Source organism: Rattus norvegicus, chromosome 1, assembly GCF_021556685.1.
Source record: "Rattus norvegicus strain SHRSP/BbbUtx chromosome 1, alternate assembly SHRSP_T2T, whole genome shotgun sequence".
In the NCBI taxonomy this organism is placed as follows: Eukaryota; Metazoa; Chordata; class Mammalia; order Rodentia; family Muridae; genus Rattus; species Rattus norvegicus.
This window is the reverse complement of record NC_141534.1, coordinates 63,609,934-63,616,726: the sequence shown is the minus strand read 5'-3', so window position 1 is coordinate 63,616,726 and position 6,793 is coordinate 63,609,934. Positions and strand designations below refer to the sequence as shown.

Here is a 6,793-nt window from a genome sequence, read left to right as displayed (position 1 = left end):
AAGTAACAAGCACAAACTGGCATGGTCAGGTATCACAGAGCAAGAGTCCGCTCTATTACATCCCCTTCTGCATTAGTTACCTTTGTATTTCTGTGACAGAAATGCCATGAGCACAGCAAACTATAAAACATGTAGGCGATTAGTGATCCTATTTCACAGACCACCTGTTACCATAGGTTAAGTTCTATGACGACAGGGCACAGTGGAAGGAGCAGGAAGCAGAGGACTCACATCTGGAATCACAAGTACAAAGCAGACAGTGCACAGGGAGTGGTGCAGAGCACTAAAACCTCAAAGCCCAGCCCCACTGGCATTTTTTCTCCAGCAAGGGCACACCTCCTGAGTCTTCCCAAACAGAGTCACGAACTGGGAAAGGAGTACTCAAATGCCCGAGACAGTGGAGGATAGCTCATGCAAAATGTCATGATGATTCAGGAATTCGAATCAGTAACAGAGAGAACCTTCACTCTGGGTCAATGTGTGTTGCTGCAAAGCCAGCAAGCTGCTCTCCCTCCTCTTGAACATAAGATGTGGATTAAGTACAAATGTAAACAAGCATCTCCATGGAAAATCAACAGCCCTGTTAATCTGGTCATACTTATAGGATAAGTCCAGAGGTGCTGGATACTGAAATCAGAGAAGAAGCCAACACAAACTCAAACCGTTTAGTCTATAGGAATAAAAATACCACAGAAGCCAAAATGGGTAACGATATGGAGCAAACGCTCACTCACTCAGCAGATAAAATTACACCTAGCCCTTACTCACAGACCTACTTCATAAACAGTGTACATTCTGCTGGTACCTACTCAACACAATCCTAAATGCTGCAATCAAACCAAATGGTTTCTTACTTTGTTGAGTATGACTTAAAAACACTGAAGTACTCTGAAGGAGGTTAATGGAAACTTCTCAGGGCCTGGGGAAGTTGGCTGAGGGAGTACAGATTAACAAAGCAACACAACTCAATTTCCCCACCAGCAAGCAGAAACCGGCCTGATGTCAGTTGCCAATTCCTGAGGGTTTAAGAGAAGCCTACAGACTGGAAGGACTGAGGTAGGTGAGATTAAAGTACAGTTACACTGAATGCTCACTTGAGGAATGGGAAGGGTAGCAACTGGAAAGTGCTGTGTGTGTGTGTGTGTGTGTGTGTGTGTGTGTGTTCCATGCATGTGTTTCTGTGTGAGTGTGGTTGGGTTGTTGCTGTTGTGTGCTTAATTTGAGACAGAGTGTTACCACAAACTGAAGCTGTCCTAAAACTCACCCTGTGCACAAGGGTGGTTTGGACAGTAAAGAGACCTTCTCTCTCATGAAAGGGGGATTAATGATGTGTAGCACAAGCTATGTGTGAATGTAAATTTCAAAATCTGAAGATTTCATAAATCTCCTTTGGCTTGCTTTAACAATGCTGGTGATTATAGCAATACATGGTACACTGAGGACAGAACAGAATATATAGTGTGTGCTTTTGAGATGGTTCAGAGGTGAAAGGAATAGCTGATGATCTGAGTTTAGTTCCAGAGGCACTGTTAATAATCAAACACAAATGTAGCCGACTTTTATCCTGTGTAAAAATCAGTCAGGGCATCCAGTCATCTAAAGTCTGGAAGCTGCGGAAGGGAACATGGAAAATGAATATCCTAGTAAGAGCACCATTGGAAGGGGAAGCCCTGGGTCCTGCTAAGACTGAACCCCCAGTGAACTAGATTGTTGGGAGGAGGGCGACAAGGGGGGGAGGATGGGGAGGAGGGAAGGGGATGTTTGCACGGAAACTGGGAAAGGGAATACTGGAAATGTATATAAAAAATACTCAAGTTAATATATATATATATATACACACACACACACACACACACACACACACACACACACACACTGAGGTCAACCCTAGATAGGGCATAGAGCAATCCACACATCATGGGATTCAACGGGGAGTTTTATGAAAGAGCTATTTCCCAGGAGCACACCTGTGTGTCAAGGCCTCCCTTCCAGCTTGGCCTTTGGAATCTCCAGTGCTAAACACTGTCTCTTCCTTTGCAGAAGTGAAACATAATAAAAATTCACAGTTCACAGTACAGTGAATAGCAGTAATCGCGAAAGGTGTAAATAGAACCGATGAGTACCAGAGTATGTGGATTGATGTTATATGAAATGTGTGTGGTTCCCGTGCAGTATCCTCTTCCATGTTCCTACATACTGAGCAACGACCCTGTACAATTTCTCTCTAGACAGAACCATCTGGAATTCACTCACTGAGGGACTTATGCCCTGGAGTGGCAGCTACAGGTAGGACTTGTGCAACCATGTTACGAAGCGAAGAGACAGAGATGCATGGATTAAATGGAGAGAAGCAGATTGGAATGGTGGAGAGGCTAACCTGCCAACAACTCCAAACCCCCAGCAGGATGACAATGGAGAACAGCGAGCAGTTTCCCAGCCAGCCTCACTCTCCATAGCCAGACTTCTTCCAGTCCTTCCATTTTCCCAAGGAAAGAAATGTTCTAAAAGCAGGGACAGGGAAAGAAAAACTGCTCTACTCCCAGGAGCCAAGGGCAAACCCCCTGGCACCTCCCTGTCTGAGCCCATAAGCAGAGACAGCCCAGTCCTGGGATCATCTCTAGAGGCTCAGGGACCCAGGCAGATGAGCCCTTGAATCACAAAGGGTTCCTCTATAGCATTCTATGGGTGTCAGTCCTGAGTCCCTGAGCCTGAGGTGCTCTGCACAGCTATTCAGAGAAGCCATCTCCTGATCTCTGTACAAAGATCTCTGTGTTGGATGTCAGAGGAGAGTGTCCACCCAGCATGGTTTGGGGCTCTGGCCCTCTAATCTGTTGGTCCATGTTAACTTCTCCACAGAGAAAGCTTATGAGCTTTGCTGATGCATCTATTAGGCGTTTGGGGGATTCAAACTCAAGTCTCTGCCCAGTCCTGCAGCTTTGTCTCAGGTGTTTGATGATAACCTAGAGCCTTTCTGAGGATTTATGAGAACAGTGTCCTCTTGATGGGTCAGTTTAGAAACAGCCTTGTCTTTAAAAAAAGAAAACTATACCATCAGTTTGAGGCTAATTCTTCAGAATTCAAAGATAACGTGACACCCTGAGTGTAGACATGAGGACTTTAAAGCAGGATGCAGAGTAAACATTCAAAACAGAGAACTATGGACAGCTAAACATCTTACAGGGTTTTATTTCTAACAGCCTAAAGTCTTTCCATAGCCCATAGAAGCCACGGTCTCAGAGTCCTTCCCAACCATGTTGACAGGTCCTATTGTGACCTCATGAGGAGCGATTGTGAGGCGGCCCAGCAAACACATATTAAGCTGTTGCCAGGCCTGGAATTCTTTGAGTGCTTTGAGAGGAGGTGTGGAGTGGAGCCCTCTGCGACTTGGTTGTATCTAGTGAGCTGTGTGTGGTTGTATGGAATTTTACTGTACTGTGTATATGTGTATGTATCAGTGTGTGTAAGAGAGTGTGTGTTGACAGATTGGCCTGTGTGTGAGTGCGTGTACACTTTTGCCTGTGTGTTTGTCAGTATATGTAGGAGTGTGTGAGTTTACAGGTTTGTATGTGTGTATGTGTTTGTATGTGTGTATGTCTTCTTGTGCGTATGTGTATCCCTGTGTGTATGTGTGTATGTGTCTGACGTGTGTTTTTCCAGCTTTGCTTGTGTGTAAGTATGCGTGTTTTGTGTGAATCTGGGTGTTTGTAAGAGTTTGTGTGAGTATAAGTTCACTTCTGTGTATTTCTGTGTGTGTGCCTGTGTGTGTGCCTGTGCCTGTGTGAGTGCCTGTGTGTGTGTGTGTGTGTGTGTGTGTGTGTGTGTGTCTGTGTGTGCACGTGCCCATCCCCTTTTGCCCCTTGTATCTATATTACCTGCACCTCAGTGCAAGAGAGTGTAGAGGCCAGAAGTCACCCCGGCTGCTGTTCCTGAGGTAGGTTCTCAACCTTATTTTCAAGACAGGCTCTCTCACTGGCCTGCAGCTGCCCAAGTATCTGGGCTGGCTGACCAGTCGCTCCCAGGCATTTGGTATGCCAACCCCATAATATCAGTTTAAAGGCCTATGGAGATGGCTGGCTGCCTATTTCTTGATTGATTGATTGATTTTTGGATGACTTCAAGAGAAAGAATCAGGTCACATATTGCCACGCCACTGGCTATTTCCTTATTGGGGTTTTGTTTTTGTTTTATTTATTTATTTATTTATTATGGATTGCTGGTTTCATTTTTTAGTGATTTTTATGTTATCACATGCTATATTACTGCTTTGATTATTTACGGTTCTGCAGTCGGATGATTCACTCTATCTCCATTTTCAATGTCCTGCGGTTTCATCCTTTTACATTATTCCTGTTTCTCTATTTATTGAGTACAAGCAATCATTGGCTTAGACTTGATACAAATTTGCCCTTTGTGACACTTTGACTCTTCGGCCTTTGTTTAAGGTTTACTATTCACTGATATTTAACTGCCTTATTCCTTGTGGTTGGTTAATTTTAATTTTCAGTATTTTGCTCTGGAGAGTTGTGGATTTTTGTGGATCACTAGGTCCTGAAATTCAATGGAGTTTTCCCTTAAGTGTTGGCTTTTTATATTTGTTTGTTTTGTCTTATACTAATTCTTTCTCCTCTCATTTCTTTCATCTGTTTTTTTTTCTTCAATGAACATCTATTCATAGTATTGACCATCTTTGGCCGCCCAATCCTATTGTAGTATGACGATTTTTATTTTCATCATTGCATTTAGTATGTGTGTGCTCTTGGCTTTCTCTTTTGGGGTTGGTTATTTGGGTGGCTTTTACTTATGACTCTTCATATTTTCCCCTTAACTTTTTCATAATTTTGCTCTATTTTTCTAGTCTAGTTTTTACTTTGTCTTTGTGTTTTTTTTTTCTTTTTCTTTTGTTTGTTTCTTTTAGGTACCACATGTGTAATTTTAGCTCCTATATTGCTCCATCTTTTTCATTATTTGATTCCATTTTTGTTATTTTTAGGTAGCATTAGTACTGATAAAATGCCTACAGAGACTGAGGAGGAGTTACCAACCCCTACACCCGAGCCCAGTATCTCTGAGGAGGGCAACTTCCATTCCCAATACGAAGTATTGGGGACAATTGGGCAAGGGGGCAACGCCAAAGTCCTCCTGGCCCACCACCGGCTCACAGGAACCCCGGTGGCTGTCAAAGTTCTGCGAAAGGACAAGCAGTGGTTCCAGCCAGCCATGATGGAAGCAAACATAATGAGAAAGATCAACCACCCCAACATAGTGTCTCTCATACAAGTTATTGAAAAGGAAACGAGAATATACCTCATAATGGAGCTGGTGGAAGGCCAAGAACTCTACCAGTACATCAGAGAGTCAGGGCACATAGAGGAGGATGAGGCCCGGCAAATATTTGAACAGATATTGTCAGCAGTGAGCTACTGCCATGGAAAGGGGATTGTTCACCGAGACCTCAAACTGGACAATATAATGATTGATAAAAACAAAAAGGTCAAAGTCATCGACTTTGGGCTTAGCACCCAATTTCAACCTGGAAATATGCTAAACCACCACTGCGGCACGTACTCTTTTGGTTCCCCTGAACTCCTCCTTGGCCATCGGTATGACGGGCTGAAGAATGATATGTGGATTATAGGAGTGGTCTTGTACTGTATGGTAGTGGGAAAGCTCCCATTTGATTCAGTGATCATCCAAGAACTGCAAAGACAAGTAGTGGCAGGGGTATATCCTGCTCCCTGTGGGGTTTCAAAAGAACTGGAGGACCTCCTTAGTAAATTACTGAGGGTAAATCCCAACTTTAGACCAACAGCAAGAAAGGCGATGAAACACCCTTGGTTCAAAGAACACTGGAACGGATTGATAGGTCCCTATGAAGAACTGCTTCCCCTCACACCAGACCCGGCCATTTTTGATGCCATGAAAAGCATTGGATTCCAAACCTCTGTAGTAAAACACTCTTTAAAACAAAGAAAATATAATGAGGAAATGGCAACTTATTTCTTTCTACAAAAGCAGGCTCTCCAGGGGGATGGCTGCACAGCCCAGGCACAGCAAGTGAGTCCCGTTGCAGCCCCATTTCCTAGCCTTGATCCTGCTGCTGCTTTTAGATTAGAACCAAAGAGGAGTGGAAGCCTGCCAGTCCTTGGCACCTTGCGGGTGTCATCCTCCCATGGTCACGTATCTCACTATGGCCAGAATGCTCATCCAAAAGGAGGCAAAAGATCCACTGTGGCTGGTCGTCTCAGGCCTCTACCGATGACACCTACACAGGACCACTATCACAAATGTGCTGTGAGTGTCCCATGCATTCAAACAACAAGCATCTTCAGTGAGAAGAGTAGCAATAAGGAAATCAAAGAAGACAACCCTCTCTCCCACAGAGCCCCATTAGAGGATAAGCCCATCCCCAGCAGGGTCCGGCACAGAGGTTTTAAGGGGTGGACCAGGAATATAGCAAATGCCCTGATAAAGCTGTGTTGCTGCATGCCAAGGAGAAAGAAACCTCGCCTGGGGCAGAACAGAATCTCCCCCCAGAAATGAGCCACAGGGAGAGTCCAGAGAACAAGCAGCAGGCATAGCCCAGGTACCTTTGTGCTTTGTCCTTTTCAGTTTGCTCTATGCTGGTCCTTCCTCTGTCTCTGGTTTCCATTTTCCCCACAATTCTTACCTTGTATCTGCTCTAAGTTCTTTATGAGGTTTCCCCAACACCAAGCCTTCTCCCTCTTCTTGATTTCTCCTCTTCCCAGCAGCGACCCAATAGGATTGATGAGTTCCACACTCTACAGAGTTTTCT

At 44.4% G+C, this 6,793-nt stretch overlaps 1 pseudogene; it reads left to right on the top strand.

Moving 5' to 3' along the window:
* The first annotated feature begins 5,010 nt into the window (after positions 1 to 5,010).
* Positions 5,011 to 6,546, top strand: LOC148007122 (sperm motility kinase Y pseudogene; annotated as a pseudogene).
* Positions 6,547 to 6,793: the final 247 nt, after the last annotated feature.